Raw genomic sequence first — 19,649 nt, forward strand, 5'->3', positions numbered from 1 at the left:
TATGGACTTGACTACTATCTGAAGTAGTGCTGCAGGGAACTGACACCATGAATCCTGCAGCGCTGTCCATAAATCCGTAAGAGTACGACGGGATGGAAATCTCTTCTGAACAGCACGTTACAAGGCATCCCAGATACGCTCAATAATGTTCATGTCTGGGGAGTTTGGTGAGCAGCGGAAGTGTTTGAACTCAGAAGAGTGTTCCTAGAGCCACTCTGTAGCAATTCTGGATGTGTGGGACGTCGCATTGTCCTGCTGGATTGCCCAAGTCCGTCGGAATGCACGATGCACATGAGTGGATGCAGGTAATCTGAAGGATGCTTACGTATGTGTCACCTGTCAGAGTCGTATATGTATCAGGAGTCCCATATCACTCCATCTGCATACGCCTCACGCCATTACAGAGCCTCCAGCAGCTCGAACAGCCTCCTGCTGACATGCGGGGTCCATAGATTCATGAGGTTGTCTCCATATCCGTACACATCCACCCGCTCGATACAATTTGAAACTAGACTCGGCCGACCAGGCAACATGTTTCCAATCATCAACAGTCCAGTTTGGTGTTGACGGACCCAGGCGAGGCGTAAAGCTTTGAATCGTGGTGTCATCAAGGATAGACGAGTTGGTCTTCGGCTCCGAAAGCCCTTATCGATAATGTTTCGTTGAATGGTACGCACCATGACTCTTGTTGATGACCCAGCTCTGAAATCTGCAGCAATTTACGGAAGGGATGCACATCTGTCATGTTCTTTTGAACTACTCTCTTCAGTCGTCGTTGGTCCCTTTCTTGCAGCATCTTTCTCCGGCTGCAGCGAAATCGGAGATTTTATTTTTTATCGGATTCCTGATATTCAACGTACACTCGTGAAATGGTCGTACGGGAAAATCCCCACTTCATCTCTACCTCGGAAATACTGTGTTCCATCGCTCGTAGGTTCAAACTCACTTAAATCTTGATAACCTGCTAGTGTTTCAGCAGTAACCGACCTAACAACTGTGCCAGACACTTGTTGTCTTATACAGGGTGTTACAAAAAGGTACGGCCAAACTTTCAGGAAACCTTCCTCACACACAAATAAAGAAAAGATGTTATGTGGACATGTGTCCGGAAACGCTTAATTTCCATGTTAGAACTCATTTTAGTTTCGTCCACCTACGCTCAATGGAGCACGTTATCATGATTTCATACGGGATACTCTACCTGTGCTGCTAGAACGTGTGCCTTTACAAGTACGACACAACATGTGGTTCATGCATGATGGAGCTCCTGCACATTTCAGTCGAAGTGTTCGTACGCTTCTCAACAACAGATTCGGTGACCGATGGATTGGTAGAGGCGGACCAAGTCCATGGCCTCCACGCTCTCCTGACCTCAACCCTCTTGACTTTCATTTATGGGGACATTTGAAAGCTCTTGTCTACGCAACCCCGGTACCAAATGTAGAGACTCTTCGTGCTCGTATTGTGGTCGGCTGTGATACAATACGCCATTCTCCAGGGCTGCATCAGTGCGTCAGGGATTCCATGCGACGGAGGGTGGTTGCATGTATCCTCGCTAACGGAGGACATTTTGAACATTTCCTGTAACAAAGTGTTTGAAGTCACGCTGGTACGTTCTGTTGCTGTGTTTCCATTCCATGATTAATGTGATTTGAAGAGAAGTAATAAAATAAGCTCTAACATGGAAAGTAAGCGTTTCCGGACGCATGTCCACATAACATATTTTCATTCTTTGTGTGTGAGGAATGTTTCCTGAAACTTTGGCCGTACCGTTTTGTAACATCCTGTATAAGCGTTGCCGACTGCAGCGCTGCATTCCGCCCATTTACACATCTCTATATTTGAATACGCATGCTTATACCAGTTTCTTTGGCGCTTCAGTGAATAATCCAAGGAACTTAACAGGAAAAGTGTTAATTTCATGTGAAGCATAGTACTAAATTGTGAACTTGGTGCGTTTCTTAAAAATTTGTGCCTTTCATGAACATCCACCGAGGTTTTTTTTTTTTAAGCTGAGCGTCATGAACATGCCAAATACAAATTTTAACAATGAAGTCGCCGCCAAGGCGGGGAACAATGGATCGCATTGGGGCGTGAAAATGTAGAGAAAAACTAACAGTCTCACCACGATACATGATCTCTGTTTAATTTTCTCGTTGTTACAATTAAAACTTTATGACTGCCTATTGTAGGCTAAAATTTCCGTGTACGTATACGCAATATACAGGGTGTTTAAAAAATGACCGGTATATTTGAAACGGCAATAAAAACTAAAAGAGCAGCGATAGAAATACACCGTTTGTTGCAATATGCTTGGGACAAAAGTACATTTTCAGGCGGACAAACTTTCGAAATTACAGTAGTTACAATTTTCAACAACAGATGGCGCTGCAAGTGATGTGAGAGATATAGAAGACAACGCAGTCTGTGGGTGCGCCATTCTGTACGTCGTCTTTCTGCTGTAAGCGTGTGCTGTTCACAACGTGCAAGTGTGCTGTAGACAACATGGTTTATTCCTTAGAACAGAGGATTTTTCTGGTGTTTGAATTCCACCGCCTAGAACACAGTGTTGTTGCAACAAGACGAAGTTTTCAACGGAGGTTTAATGTAACCAAAGGACCGAAAAGCGATACAATAAAGGATCTGTTTGAAAAATTTCAACGGACTGGGAACGTGACGGATGAACGTGCTGGAAAGGTAGGGCGACCACGTACGGCAACCACAGGGGGCAACACGCAGCTAGTGCAGCAGGTGATCCAACAGCGGCCTCGGGTTTCCGTTCGCCGTGTTGCAGCTGCGGTCCAAATGACGCCAACGTCCACGTATCGTCTCATGCGCCAGAGTTTACACCTCTATCCATACAAAATTCAAACGCGGCAACCCGTCAGCGCCGCTACCATTGCTGCACGAGAGACATTCGCTAACGATATAGTGCACAGGATTGATGACGGCGATATGCATGTGGGCAGCATTTGGTTTACTGACGAAGCTTATTTTTAACTGGACGGCTTCGTCAATAAACAGAACTGGCGCATATGGGGAACCGAAAAGCCCCATGTTGCAGTCCCATCGTCCCTGCATCCTCAAAAAGTACTGGTCTGGGCCGCCATTTCTTCCAAAGGAATCATTGGCCCATTTTTCAGATCCGAAACGATTACTGCATCACGCTATCTGGACATTCTTCGTGAATTTGTGGCGGTACAAACTGCCTTAGACGACACTGCGAACACCTCGTGGTTTATGCAAGATGGTGCCCGGCCACATCGCACGGCCGACGTCTTTAATTTCCTGAATGAATATTTCGATGATCGTGTGATTGCTTTGGGCTATCCGAAACATACAGGAGGCGGCGTGGATTGGCCTCCATATTCGCCAGACATGAACCCCTGTGACTTCTTTCTGTGGGGACACTTGAAAGACCAGGTGTACCGCCAGAATCCAGAAACAATTGAACAGCTGAAGCAGTACATCTCATCTGCATGTGAAGCCATTCCGCCAGACACGTTGTTGTCAAAGGTTTCGGGCAATTTCATTCAGAGACTACGCCATATTATTGCTACGCATGGTGGATATGTGGAAAATATCGTACTATAGAGTTTCCCAGACCGCAGCGCCATCTGTTGTTGAAAATTGTAACTACTGTAATTTCGAAAGTTTGTCTGCCTGAAAATGTACTGTTGTCCCAAGCATATTGCAACAAACGGTGTATTTCTATCGCTGATCGTTTAGTTTTTATTGCCGTTTCAAATATACCGGTCATTTTTGAAACACCCTGTAGTAATTCTCAGTTATTCAGTCCCGACCCCCCAATTTTTGGATGTAAAATCAAGTTACAATTTCTATCTGCAGATTTTGTTCGCAAGAGTAGTTACGTAAGCAGATTACAGTAGCCACAGAAGTGTCAGTCACGGGGAGAGAGAGAGAGAGACAGAGAGAGAGAGAGAGACACAGAGAGAGAGAGAGAGAGGGATTCGTCCCCGGAGAGCGGCTGCATGAGTTGCTCCAGGGCTCCCGCGGGTCTGGTCCTCATTACGTGGCGCTGGTCGCGTGCACACAGCGTGATCGGATTGATCGGCTGTCCGAGTGCGCCTTGTCAAGGCGCGTGGCATCTGCCAGAACCAGCCCGCACCTCATAACCACGTGCGCCCACACATCGCACGTTCGGGCAGCGGTCCGCCACAGTCTATTAGTCAGCTGGCAGCCGTCCGCTGCCGGACCGCACTGCGGCGCGAATGCGCTACAGTTATTGGAAACGCCGCGGGGTGGCGTAAGGAAGTCCTCGCGGCCAGTTGCAGTCGATTCCTGCTCGGCAAGTGGTCACTGATGGCCCGCTGCATATGCTCTGTCTAATCCCAAGCATCCGGAATGCGAAATTGACCACTAGATGTCACTAGATGTAGGTCTACTGGTGTGAAGGTAGACGGGAAATATCGTGTCGTCAGTAAAGAGGCAGTAACAGCGCAATGAGTCGTTCAGAAGAAGTGTAGTGACTTCGAAAGCGGGCTAGCCACTGAATATCACCTGACGTGGAGAACACGGCACGTGCAGTAGTCCGATTTTTCAGAAACTTCATTCAGTGGAAACTTGTCTCAGCTTAGCCACAGATATTCGACCGATTCTGAGAAAACAGAGGTCAAAGTTTCCGATGTATTTTATGTCTTTTAGTGAGTAAATCGTTCAGCCGCCGACGCCATGACACTGTTGTTAGCGTCGCGGCTTCACACTTTTCCACCCGGTGATCGAAACTCGATTATAATTTTTCTTTTTCAATTTTCTACGCATGTCCCAGTGTAATGGTACTTGAATTACGCAACCATTACGGTACCTCACCTCAACCTCTCGACACCAGCAATATTCCACTGTGTTTCTGTAAAATAGTTTACATATTTCTGTGACAACATTCAGATCTGATTTCATTAATGTGGAGGTACGTCGATACATCGATATGTATATATTGCAATGATATTATTCTTATGTGTATTCTTTCTTTTGTCACTATGATTATTGACGTACTTGTAACTCTGATTTTTGGCCGCGTAAGCGGTCATTAGAGAGAGCCAAGCTTTGGTCGTCATGTTAAAAAGACGCAAATTGTAGTCAGTTTATGAAATGTGAACTTTAACAGTGAGGAAGATATTTTCAAGTATGTTCTATATTGTGAAGTGATGTTTTGGAACGAGTTACATGATATTGCAACAAAAGTAATAAAAAAGAAGTGTAACTTAAATTCGGAGTGCTGATTACTTTTTTACATCACCATTGTCGTAACTTGTAATTGTTTAATCTTCAAATGGTTCAAGTGGCTCTGAGCACTATGGGACTTAACATCTATGGTAATCACTCCCCTAGAACTTAGAGCTACTTTAACCTAACTAACCTAAAGACATCACACGACACCCAGTCATCACGAGGCAGAGAAAATCCCTGACCCCGCCGGGAATCGAACCCGGGAACCCGGGCGCGGGAAACGAGAGCGCTACCGCACGATCACGAGCTGCGGACTTTAGTCTTCAAGAATGGTTTATGAAACACCTCTGTAAAACTTTTGAATATCGCAGAATAACACCTAGGCCTCTTTGCATCCGAGCTTGGAATCATCACTACCTACATTTTCGACGATTGAGCCATGAGTTCACAACGAGACCAGCGTGGGAAACACGAAAAGATGAATGCCTAGTTTGTCCATTATTTCAAGAAATGACTTTATTAACTGTGCTCTAATGACACCTGCCACATAATATGACTTTGTTGTTGCCCGAAAATACAATACTTAGTAGCGTGAGCAACACTACAATCATAATTAATTTTTGACCTTTGTTGTGGTAGGGTTGTTAGACCAGGAGATGACTACACCAATATTTTCCAATGTATAGCGAAATAACGGTGTCCTTACTCGTCTGCTAATTGTAGGTGTGTGGTCAATGAACCAAATGAAAAAAATAAAAAAATAATAAATGAATGGGAAAACTATTTGAAAATGTTTTCGTTGAAGTTTGTGCAGGGTATCTTGATTCAGAATCAGTTGCAAGCTCCAGTTTTCGGTAAAGTGACCCGTTATGCGTGGTCTGCCGCGAAAACATTGCCAGGATGTGAAATATTCATCAATGCTAACGACTTTCGTTTCTCGAGTGAGATTCATGCGGAGAAATATCACTTTAGCAAATCTGCCTTCAGGCGGTGCTCGTGGTGTTCGGAATTCCTATGTTTCGAATGTTTCTACGATCAGTATCATCCAAGCGAAAGCACCTAGCCTTCCTGACGAAAATATATAAGAACAAAATTTCAAGAATTAATATTAGAACATATAAGAATGAAATACAAGAATATGATAAGAATTTAAAGGATTTTAACCCTTGAAGATACCATAAACACGTGTATGATAACTATATGACAGTTATAGTGAAACACAGTTGTAATTTTACAATTAATATGATGACCTTGTACCCGCTAACTGGGTAACAAATATTCGTGCTTGTACAGGCATGAGCAAATAAATGAAAAAATAAATAAAATACAAAGAAAATAAATAAAAACTATTAGGTTTTGTACAGCGGACGGGGAAGTGAGAGGCCGTGGCGCTAGACACTATGCAAACTTTTTAGCTGGCATTAGCGCGTGCTAAAAGGTATCTACACCACTTCGAAAACTTTTACCTTCGTTTTCTCAGACACTCGAGTATCTGCGAATAACACCAAATGTATCTTTAACACCTATTCGTTTTTCTTTGTCACAGCCTTGTCATTATGAGGTATGATATTCTTTTTTTTTTTTTTTTCATAGATGGGTAATTAGCCCATCCCACAACCCTCACCCTATGTGCCCGGGTTTTAAATCCCAAGTACCTTCTCCTTGGTAGAATACCGACCAGGGCTTAATGGATCTTCCTCCCTTTTTATCTCTGTTAATTAAACCCCAGAAGAGAGAGTTGCTGCTTCTGCTCTTCGAGTCATTGCAGAGAGCGCCTGGTCCAACGTTGCCCCGTCGACAGCAGCTGTCTTCGCCACAACCCTGGCGAAGGACCCTCACGAAGTGCTATCACCTGGCTCAGGTGAACCAAAGTTTATTAAAGAGGTGTTACTCCACCCCCTCCTCCTTTCTCGTCCGTGTTCGCTTATTTTGACTCCTCTTCCATTGAGAGATTCTTTTGGGAAACTGGGTTATGGAACTTGCTGTCTTCTCCTCGTGAATGACAGTTGTGCCAGGGTACTTCAGCCCTTCTACATCTGCCCACATCGACTAATGGTAATGCGACTGTGAAATGGAAACGCGAAGCAACGACCACAGCTAAAGAAATACCAGGGACAGATATCGTCGAGCAGTGGAGAGGGCGATTATCAAAAATCATATGAAATCAGCGAACTGAATCACTCGTGGTGGTGAATAAAATCTTCCACATTGGTTGTTAAAGTATTTTCATTAAAACGTCACGACAGGTTTCGCATCAGGAGAGATACATCTAAAAGTGATACTGTTAAATAGTCATGGTGCAGCGAAGTGACTGCTTAGAGCCAAGTCCCATCATTCACCGTCAAGATAAAATGATGAACTGTTTGACTTGGTCCTAAGGAATCATATTGTGGAGCCATGACTGTTTAAAAAAACCTGTCAGCTGAAGATGCATCTCTACTGGTGTGAAACCGGTCGTGACAGTTCAATAAAAGTACTTTAACAGCTAATATGGAAGATTTTATTCACCATGTGAAATTTTGTCTGCGGTTTTCCGACCTCTAAAACAATATAATCACTCGTAAGTTCCAATGTGCTACCACCAGCTCAAGTAACACAATGAATGTGTGTGTGTGTGTGTGTGTGTGTGTGTGTGTGTGTGTGTGTGTAGGAAGTTAAAATTAATGGGGTTCAATGACCGGGCACCGCCTCGTAAGTCACATTTGGTTAAATGCTCGGCAATGCTTGAGGTGCCGTAAACAGCGATTTCGCTGGAAATCAGTTTACTGGAAACGAGTGATCTGCAGTGATGAATCAATACGGTAACCCAAAGGAAGGGACTGAGTATGGCGAATGCCTGGAGAACATGTGTAGTGCCTATACGAAGCACGAAGAAGGTGATGTTACTTACTGGATTGTGTTTCGTGGTTAGTGAGTGGTCCTCTTATTGTGCTTAAGAAAACGCTAAATGGAGAAGGGTATGAAACCATTTTAAGAGTCTGTACTACAGTGTGACAATTATTGAACTATATGAAATAAAATCATCATAACTTCTGAACGGTTTGCGTTATGACGTTCAAACTGCACGGTTGGCCGCGGGGCATGACGGGAATTAGTATGCACTGTATGGTTTGGTTTAGCGACGAACCTCATTTCCATTTGGGTAGGATCGGCAATAAGCAAAAATGGTGTATTTGTGGGACTGAGAATCCGTATTTCGCGATCGAGAAGTCTCTTCACCCTCAGCGAGTGACTGTGCAGTGTGCAATGTCCAGTCACGGAATAATGGATGCGATATCTCTTGGTGGCACGGTGACTACCTAACGTTACATGAAGGTTTTGGAAGACGATTTCATCTCCATTATCCAAAGTGACGCTGATTTCATCAGTATGTGGTTCATGCAAGACTGACCTCGACTCCATAGAAGCAGGAGAGTGATGTCCTGGAAAAGCACTATGGGGACCGCATTCTGCCTCTGGAGTACCTAGAGGCCACTGGCATGGACCTCGATTAGCCGCCATATTCTCCGAATTTGAACACATGGGACTCATTTTTGTGGGGAGGTATTAAAGACAAGGTGCACAGAAACAACCCCAACACCATTGCTGAGCTGAAAACAAGCATTAGGGAGGGCATCGACAGCATCGAAGTTCCGTCACTTCGGCGGGCCATGCAGAATTTCGCTATTCGTCTGTGCCACATCATCGCCGATGATGACAGGCATATTGAACATGTCATAGCCCAAATCCGAATATCTGTATTGACGTTTAGCATAAAGAGTGTGCACGACGTAGTTTGTAATTAATTTAGTTTTTTCATAATTGTCACCCTATACGTACAGTAGAGGAACAGTTCGAAGTCCATGATTATTTTTATCAGCATGACAATGCATTGTGTCATAATCCAGCATCTGCGGGGCAATGGTTCGTAGACCATAGCTTCCTGAAATGGACTGGGCTGCCCAGAGACACGACCTGGACGTCATGGGACATCTTTTGGATGAGTCAGAAAGTTCACTTCACTCCAGACTCCAGCATCATTACTTTCTCTGGTTCCGGTTCTTGAGGAAGAATGGACTGTCGTTCCCCTCCATGGTTTGAAACACGTCAATTAAAGTGTACCCAGCTAATTTTAAGACCTCGCAAACGTGAAGAGTACATATATATCATATTTATGACTTCTTAACGGGTGTTCAAATACATTTGATTAGACATTGCAAGAGCGACTGTCAATGATGCACCATCTCACTCTTACACGACCACGAAACTCAACATCTTACGAGGGTAATCCCAAAAGTACATAATCACCTCGCCGTCGGAGCTGAATCGCTGAGACCACAATTAACGCTGACAGCTACTGTGAGACTCTGAAAAAACTCAAACGGGCAATTCAGAACCGGAGAAGAGGAATGTTGAGCAAGGGCGTACACATTCTCCATCACAACGCTCGGCCAAACATCGCTCGGCAAACCGTTGCTGTCCTGCAACAGAGTCAGTGGAACATAATCACGCACCCACCCTATAGTCCTGACTTGACGCCCAGTGACTATCACCTGTTCATTAGGTTAGAAGAGCATTTGGCCGGAAAGCGATTCAGCTCCGACGAGGTGAAAGAAGAGGTTCATAACTTTCTGAACAGCGTGTCGGCGAGCTGGTATGACGTGGGCATACAGAATCTGCCACAGCGTCTACAAAAATCCATCGACAGAAATGGTGATTATGTCGAAAAATAGCTAAATGTTCAAGCTGTAACCTGATGTAAACCATTGCGGAAATAAACAGGTCTGTGTACTTATAAAAAAATAGGACACCTTACTTCTGGCATTACTCTCGTACAATTCCTCTCACACCACAAATTCGTCGCAGACCTATGTATTCTCAAAAAAAGTGAAAATTTAAGAGGATAATTTTTGACTCATCTGGTTACTGAATGCTCTAATGCAGCCCGCCACTGATTACTCCCCAATGGGAAATTCATCTCAGAGTAGACCAAGTACAAATACGCCACTGAAAATTTAAGCAATAGGGCGTCCTCGTAGCTCACTGAATCTGAATGGAGATTCACCGTATTAATTTAACTAACTGAAGATGAGGAACTGGCGCACACGAATTCCCACCCTAGGTTAGCTGACGATGGTGGTGACAGGAACAGCATCGACAAAAGTGATAAAATAAAAAGGAGTCCGGAACACGAAAACAACACATTCCTTATGACGTGGTAAAAGTTAGGACAGACTAAGGATTACATAACCATAAACTCTTGTCATTTGCGGAAACTCAGTGTCGCATCTATCAAGACGCTGAGGTAACATGCATTCCTCACGAAAATGAATTTCCCGCCCTTTTTCGTGTTTCCTTGTAGTTCGTTGTTTCGATTGTATTTCTTGTACATTTCTGTGATGTTACCACAGATTTGGTTCAGAATGCTACGTAAAAGCCATCAAACTGGTGGAAGCAAACGAGAATCTACAACTACATCTACATCCATACTCCGCAAGCCACCTGACGGTGTGTGGCGGAGGGTACCTTGAGTACCTCTATCGGTTCTCCCTTCTATTCCATTCTCGTATTGTTCGTGGAACGAATGATTGTCGGTATGCTTCCAAATGGTCTCTAATCACTCTGGTTTTATCCTCATGGTCTCTTCGCGAGATATACGTAGGAGGGAGCAATATACTGCTTGACTTCTCGGTGAAAGTATGTTCTCGAAACTTTAACAAAAGCCCGTACCGAGCTACTGAGCGTCTCTCCTGCAGAGTCTTCCACTGGAGTTTACCTATTATCTCCGTAACGCTTTCGCGATTACTTAATGATCCTGTAACGAAGCACGCTGCTCTCCGTTGGATCTTCTCTATCTCTTCTATCAACCCTATCTGGTACGGATTCCACACTGCTGAGCAGTATTCAAGCAGTGGGCGAACAAGCGTACTGTAACCTACTTCCTTTGTTTTCGGATTGCATTTCGTGTTGGGTGCAATTTTGGTCTTCCTCCAACTGAGGAAAAGTCAAGTTAAGGGAAGACGATCCAGTAAGTGAATATGAGACAGGGAAGGAAGCCATAAAGGAAAACGTAACTTAAATGGCCTGACTTTGAAATGATATTGCATCTGCTACAAAAATAAAATTAGTAAATTGCTTGTCTAACGGTTAAATCCAGTGATAGCGAAGAAAATCAAGTGTTTTGAAACGTATAAAGGAACGGGAAAGAAGACATCAGAAACCATGACATGGTGTATCATGTGGTACACATAAAACTGCCAGCACAAAATAACTAATACCGACTTCTGAGGAAGACTTATTAACAAAAATCCACTGAAGAGAGCACAGAAAGTACTGAAAAACATTTGGGTAAAGCAAAAATAAATAAATAGTGTCTTTCATAAGGGGAAATCCTCTTCAGTTTATCTACACCACTTGTTTCTATAAATGTAAGGAGCCCCACCCCCTCCCCCTGAAACTTAAATAACATTCGCCATCAGCCGTATTGATCTGGTTCTACTACTCCCTCAGACAATTCGCTACGTCCCACGGGCCGTGTAATTCAACAGTTCTGCAAAATATCCTTTGCACTGAACGATCTTGTATCCGTCATGAAATCACACGGGGCACCCTCTCCGGATTTCTCCATGGCGCCACCTCCGCAATCTCTCAGGACCAATATCATTTTACGAGGCTCGTTCAATAAGTAGCGCACACATTCTTTCCTCAGCCTATTTCGGTTGAAAAAATGCGGAATTTGTTTTGAGACATCGTGTAGTATTCCTTCTTCGGATGCTACAGTTTTATGAAGTTTCAATAGGTGGCGGTGCTATACCATAACGGAAATGCGTTTCAGGCAGAGACCTGTCATCGAGTTTCTTTTGGTGGAAAATCAGAGCATCGGAGATATTCATAAGCGCTTGCAGAATGCCTACTGAGACTTTCTTTTATTTCTTTATTTTGGCTTTGGATTGCAAGGACCATACGGTCAACAACGGTTACAGAATGCCGGAGAAACATAACCGCAAAAAAAAAAAAAAAAAAACCTGAATAGTACAAAATGACGAAATTAACATATAAACACATTCTTATAGTAAAAAGAGAGGGCACTTAGACAGACACCAGATAGCTAGCGCCAGGGATGACAATGACTTTAGAGCAGAATTACAAATTGCACTATACAGCAACATTATGACAAACTTACAAATGCTCTTACAGAAAAAACAAGGGGAAAACATGAAAGGGGAAACACCGTACATCATACAATACGTAAAACAATAGCTAAAGGAACTTCCTGGCAGATTAAAACTGTGTGCCGGACCGAGGCCCGAACTCAGGACCTTTGCCTTTCGCGGGCAACTGCTCTACGATCTGAGCTACCCAATCCCGACTCACGCCCCGTCCTCTCACAGCTTCACAGAAGTTTGAAAGGTAGGAGACGAGGTACTGGCGGAATTACAACTGTGAGGACCGGGCGTGAGTCGTGCTTTGGCAGCTTAGTTGGCAGAGCACTTGCCCTCGAAAGGCAAAGGTCCCGAGTTCGAGTCTCAGATCCGGCACATTGTTTTAATCTGCCAGGAAGTTTCATACCAGCGCACACTCAGCTGTAGAGTGAAAATTTCATTCTAATTGCTAAAGGACAAAATTGCCGTAACATCATATAACAATGTGAGAATTATAGTACACAGATAGACGTACTTAAAAGGAAACCACACCGGCCGAAGTGGCCGTGCGGTTAAAGGCGCTGCAGTCTGGAACCGCAAGACAGCTACGGTCGCAGGTTCGAATCCTGCCTCGGGCATGGATGTTTGTGATGTCCTTAGTTTAGTTAGGTTTAACTAGTTCTAAGTTCTAGGGGACTAATGACCTCAGCAGTTGAGTCCCATAGTGCTCAGAGCCATTTGAACCATTTTTGAAAAGGAAACCACAAAAGCCGGCCTTGTGGTAGAGCGGTTCTAGGCGCTTCATTCCGGAACCGCGCTGCTGCTACGGTCGCAGGTTCGAATCCTGCCACGGGCATGGGTGTGTGTGATGTCCTTAGGTTAGTTAGGTTTAAGTAGTTCTAAGTTGTAGGGGACTGATGACCTCAGATATTAAGTCCCATACTGCCTACAGCCATTTGAACCAGTTTTTGAAAACCCAAAGTGACAATCCATTGCGGAGACTTGGCAGTGAACAAAAGCACGGTGAGTCGTTAGACGACATCGCAAGATGGTCGCTGAAATCTGTTCCATTACTCGCGTGCCGGCTGACCGCATACAGCTGTGGATCCTGTAGTGTTGGAACGTGCGGACACTCTCATTCGAGGTAATCGAAAATTGAGGTGATTGAAAACAAACACCTCGCCTGTGAACTGAATGTCGAAGTTGGTAGTGTTGCCACACTCGCCTATCAGCTTGGGTACTCAAAGGTGTGGTGCCACTTGGTTCCTCGCCACCTAACAGAATAATGAGCAGCGGAAGACCATCTGTGGGGAATTTCTTGTGCGTTACGAGGCCGATCGCTACCCTTTTTTATCACAGGCACTGATACATGGGTTCATCACTTCGAATCGGAAAGAATCCGACAATCAAGGAGTGGAGCCACACCACGTCTCCGAAGAAACAGTTCAAGCCGCACCCTTAGCCGGGAAATTCATGTCAATCGTCTTCTGGGTCTCTACAGGATTTATTCTGTTTCCTGTCCTCCCTCAGCGTGCAACGGACAACTATGAAGTGTATTGTGCTACCCTCAGGATTTTGGAGAAACGACGTCAGCGTGTTCGTTGCAACAAGAGCGCAAACGAATTTCTCCTTCTCCACGACAACGCGAGACCTCCCAAAAGTCTGTGCAAAAGAAAGGAGCTCCCAAAACTTCATGGGAATGTTCTTCTTCAGTCACCCTACAGCCCGGAATTCGCACCTTCCGACTTCAGTTTGGCCCGGCGAAGGATGCTTTCCGTAGGAAGCAGTAAATGGATGATTGGGGGGGGGGGGGGGGGCGTTATTGATGCAGCAAGGCATTGGTTCTGACGTCGTTCAGTTGAGTGGCACCATGCGGTCATACAGACCCTCCCAGTAAGGTGGCGTAAGCCCGTCGCATTGAACGAAGATTATGTTGAAAAATAGGGTTTGTAGCCAAAGCAGTGCGGAATAATTTGGTGTACTGGTATCTGGAATAAAACCAACCTGCTCTCAGAAAAAAAAGTTACTTACTTTAGTTATCGAACGCCCCTCGTAACTAATAGCGTCGTATGAGGGAGAAATCTACCTAAGTTAGCACAGAAAGTTCTGAATCAGGTCTGGGTGAAGCAAAAATAGACAAATTGTGTCTTTTATAAGGCGGAATTTCGCTACATTTTATCTATCTCACCTGTTTCTAAAAATGCTATCCCTCCCCCTTCCCCCTCTCCGGTGGAATCTGAGTTAACAACCCCCATTAGCTACATCGTTACACTGCTGTCTCAGTCAACTCCCTGCGCCGTACCTTCACCACTAGCGATGTAAGTCAACAGCTCTGCCAAATATCCTTCGCACTGAGCGATCTCGTATGCACCATGAAGTCATACTAGCCACCCACTCCGGACTTCTTTGCACTCTCTCAGGACCAATATTATTTTACTTTTCCTCATCTAGATGTCCTTGAATACGCTTACGTTTCCTATCTTACCGCACCTAGTCACCAACAAACGCACTGCAAGATCGCATAGCATTACTCTAATCCTCATAAGGCTCACCTGACAGTTTTCACCAATCGACGCTTTCTCAACAGCTGTCCACTGATAATACTTACCACTACAACATTCATCTCAACTGCTTATCTGATGATGATCATCAAGCTACAGACAGGTTGCCTTCAATAGAACCACAGCAGCTCCTTGAACAACGTTCAATGCAGTTTATGGATGCCTACTTCGTAAGACAACTTCACTTAATTAACGGATTTAGCATTTTTCTTCATTTATTGTTTTTACTTTCAGCTTCTTTGTACATTCTGTTCTGCTAACAAGCCGTCATCTTCTTATTGACAGTCCGTTGTGGTAGAATAAGTGTCAAAATTCAATACAATTGTTTGTCATTTTTGTGTTCCTTTGGGTCTGGTCCAGCTGATATATTTGCTTAGTCGTCGGTTCCATTAGCTTTGTTCACCATTTTTTACATTGTTCTTGGTAGGTCCTCTGCTGAGAAAGAATTTAAGATTTGGTTCTCCTTCAGATAAACATTTTCTTGAGTATTCCTATGACAGAGGAACTAATACATGATAAAACTTCTTGCGTGCCTATTTTCCTTTTCCAGTCTTACATGCAGTTTGTATAATAATAGAAACCTCTTATTTTACTCGCACTATACTTTTAAAATCACTCTCCGCACATTTTAAGTAGTATCGTCAAGAGTTATATTATCTCTAATTCATCTCCCTCTCATATTTATGTGGATTTTGATATGTTTCTGATAAGAAAAGTCGAATATTTTGAAAATATTTCACTCATTTACCACGATAAAACATCAGATCTACTATTTCTGTTTGATGACATGCACGGTAAGTTGTGTTGCGGACACTTTTCCTTGACATCGGTTGAAATTGTTAATGCGTTTGGATTGGAAATGTTCGTTTATTCCGTCGGCTGTCTTCGATGCTAATTTCTGAGGGTGTTTCACATTTTGTGAAATGAAACTTGTATTAGAGGTGGGGAGTGAAAATTAAGTTACATATATTCGGAATTATTACCAGTAACTGGAGGAAGAGGCGTCTATTTCAGTATCTGTGCAAAGCAGTTCTGAGCTACGAGATACCAGTGAGTTACCGTCCTCATTAATTCATAATATTATATTCTAAATAGACGGAAAGTGAATAATCTTTGACTAAGACGTCAGCCAATTGATCTCTGTCTGAAAACGTCCTGCTGTTGAAAATTACGTCGCGAACACCTCGAATTTTCCTTGGAGATAAATTGCACCCAATTTATAATCTGAAATAACGCCTTGCTATGAAAATATTAAAAATAAATTTCGCCAATCGCTATAATGAATAACACAGTGTCTTTGAATAACTCGAACTAAATACAAAAAGTTGCGGTAATGCTGTACATATTACCTTAATACAGATCACTTCACAACACATTTTGTAAGTCATGGAAGTGTTTGTACACTGGACTGCTTAATATTTTCCGTACAGAATGAACATACGCCAGTTACAGTTGAAACGTATTCCAGGAGTGCTATTCGCTAAATATGTTAACAACGCCGCACCTACCACGCAAAATCAACAGCTTACGCCATACTGGCGAAATACACTGAAACGCCAAAGAAACTGGTATAGGCATGCGTATTAAAATACAGAAACATGTTAACAGGCAAAATACGGCGCTGCAATCGGCAACGCCTTTGTAAGACAATAAGCGTATGGCGCACTTGTTAGGTCGGTTACTGCTGCTACAATTGATGGTTATCAAGATTTAAGTAAGTTTGAACGTGGTGTTATAGTCGACGCACGAGCGATGGGACACTGCATCTCCGAGGTAGCGATGAAGTGGGGATTTTCCCGTACGGTCATTTCACGAATGTACCGTGAGTATCGGGAGTCCGATAAAACATCAAATCTCCGACATTGCTGCGACCGGAAAAAGATCCTACCAGAACGATACAAACGGCGATAGTAGAGAATCATTCAACGTGACAGAAGTGCAACCCTTCCGCAGATTGCTGCAGATTTCAATGCTGGGCCATCAACAAGCGTCAGCGTGCGAACCATTCAGCGAAATATCATCGATACGGGCTTTCGGAGCCGAAGACCCACACCTGTACCCTTGATGAATGCGCGACGCAAAGCTATACGCCTCGAATGGATCCATCAACATCGACATCTGACTGTTGATGACTGGAAACATCTTGTCTGGTCGGACGAATCTCATTTCAGATTGTATCGAGCGGATTGACGTGTACGGGTATGGAGACAACCTTAGGAATCGAAGGACGTTGCATGTCAGCACGGGAGTGCTGGAGGAGGTTCTGTAACGGTGTGGGGCGTGTGCAGCTGGAATGATGCGGAACCCCTGTTATGTCTAGATACACCTCTGACAGGTGACACGCTCCAAAGCATCCTGTCTGATCACCTGCATCCATTCATGTCCACTGTGCATTCCGACGGACGTGGGCAATTCCATAAGGGCAATACGACACCACACACGTCCAGAATTGCTATAGAGTTCTTCTGGTTTAAACAGTTCCGCTGGCCAACAGAATCCCCAGACATGAACATTATTGAGCATATCGGTGATGCCTTGCGACGTGCTGTTCAGAAGAGATTTCCACCTCCTCGTACTCTTACGGATTCATGGACGCCCCTGCAGGATTCAGTGTGTCAATTCTTTCCAGCACTACTTCAGGCATGTCGAGTCCATGTCACATCGTGTTGCGACAGTTTCTTTGGCCCTTCGATATATCTCTGGGGTGAGCATTTAGTTGCGTGGAATACAATTTACGTACGTAGTCAGGAGAATTTGCGCGTCATGCAATGTGATGTCAGTACGCCGTTTTTCCTATGTGCTTTTTATATTTTCAATAGCATTACATCTCTAGTATAGGCAGATGCGGTATTTAAGTATAAAGGAATATGTATCCGAATCTTAACGATCTACATTAGATATCTGGATCGTCTTTTTCTTAAAGGACAATTCCAGAATATTTCGCCCTGAAAATGCAACCCCTCCCCCACACCCCAACAAAAAGCGAGCAATAATTTGGAGCTATGACGTGCAGTAAATTACATTTTATATCAAATTCCCGTCCATTTTTCCCCTATTTTTGCCATTCATTTTCTCTTTTTTTATAGGAAATAGTACAATAATATGCAACATTTTAATATAGTTATTTGGTGCATTTAAGCACAAATGATCACAACATTACAGAGTAAGAGTCACGTGAAAAAAGCACAGTGTCACCTTCAGAGAACATGAACTATTAATCACGTGTAATCACTCTTCACGTCTTAGGTACTAGTTTCATAGCTTCCTACTGGGATTCGTGTACAGTAAACTTTAAGATTTTGAAATATGCATAAAAATCGTGAAATGAATCAGAGTGTCGTGCATAAATTCTATCTGTACATTAAAATCGTCTAAAGTGTGTATACATTCAACGAATTGACTGGCTGCTCACTCACTCCTGCACTATTTAATGTATCCGGGACTAACCTCGTAAATTGTGACCGTACGGTGACAGGAATTATCGCTATTAAGTCTTCGTTACAATTTGTCTAGTTATTTTTGTCAACTCACAAGGTTCACACTAGTATAATAACTAAAATTAGACTTTTGTGTTACGTAGTCATGAAACGTGACTGTTTCTCATTTCACGAATTCTGTTTGCACCCGTAGAGGGAACAATTATTCATCATTGCTGTTAACTAATAAACAAAAGTTACGAAAGGGTAAATACGTGCTGCATTAAAGTTTCAGTCTTACCGCAAAATATAAGCAAACAGCGTTACGCCAAAGTCACATGACAAATTGGTTTCATGTTGACTGCATAAACACGGACATTGCCTTCCCTCCCCCTGAATGTGCAGTACTCTTTGCTCATTCCAAAGATATTTTTACCTTGTAAATTGCTACGCTGTAACAAATGAAAGTCCTAGTTTTTTATGTGGCTGATGATTATAGATGCGGATGTTGCGTAAGTTACTGTTTCAGATACGTTCTATTTCTTAATTCTGTCTCGAATATGATCATAGTTGCTTTCAGACAAGCAGCGCTTTTCGGAATCGATACTTGTGCTATGTAATCGGGAGCAAATATGAACTCAAGGAGACCAAAGATAGTCGTTTGGCCTGTCATTATTATTTTTAAATTACACTTATGGTCTTAGGCACAACAAACTGATACGCACTACAATAGATTGTACGCTAAATCAACATGTTGTGATCCGAGCAGACTATATGGAAGCTTTCTATGTTCATCTCAGGTTTACAGCCGGTTGGTTTCGTTAAGTATTTCACTTGCTTACTTCTATTCTGTGGTTCAAGAGCGTCTCATTCCTTGATTGTTCGGATAAATCTCAGGGGGTCCACTGCGAAATTATAGTAGTAAGAGCTTCTGAAAAGGCCGTACCGACGTGAAACTACCTTCCCTAAATGGGACTTAAACGCATTTAATGCTAGTGTAACGACCACTGTAACATCCACCGATTTCGAATTCGTATTGGTACTTTCATGTCATCGTGGCGAACTCCAGAGAACCCTGGGAACTAGATTTTCATTAAAAGTTGCATGGAATTCTCATACGATAGTATTTGTGGACGGGCGGAGAATATACTCGTATACTGCGAGCTAAATTACATACAAGCTTTCACAATGAGACCCAGACAAAGTTGCAGGTTAGTAACATGAGGAACCTTAATGAACCCTTTGTGCGCAGGACAATAACTTCAATGAAATAACTGATGGTGGGAAGCAAATTTGACTTTGCTGAATACAGGAATATGAAAAAAGGAGCATTCAACCATTTTATTGCTTATTAACATGCGTAT

Source organism: Schistocerca americana, chromosome 1, assembly GCF_021461395.2.
Source record: "Schistocerca americana isolate TAMUIC-IGC-003095 chromosome 1, iqSchAmer2.1, whole genome shotgun sequence".
NCBI classification, from domain to species: Eukaryota; Metazoa; Arthropoda; class Insecta; order Orthoptera; family Acrididae; genus Schistocerca; species Schistocerca americana.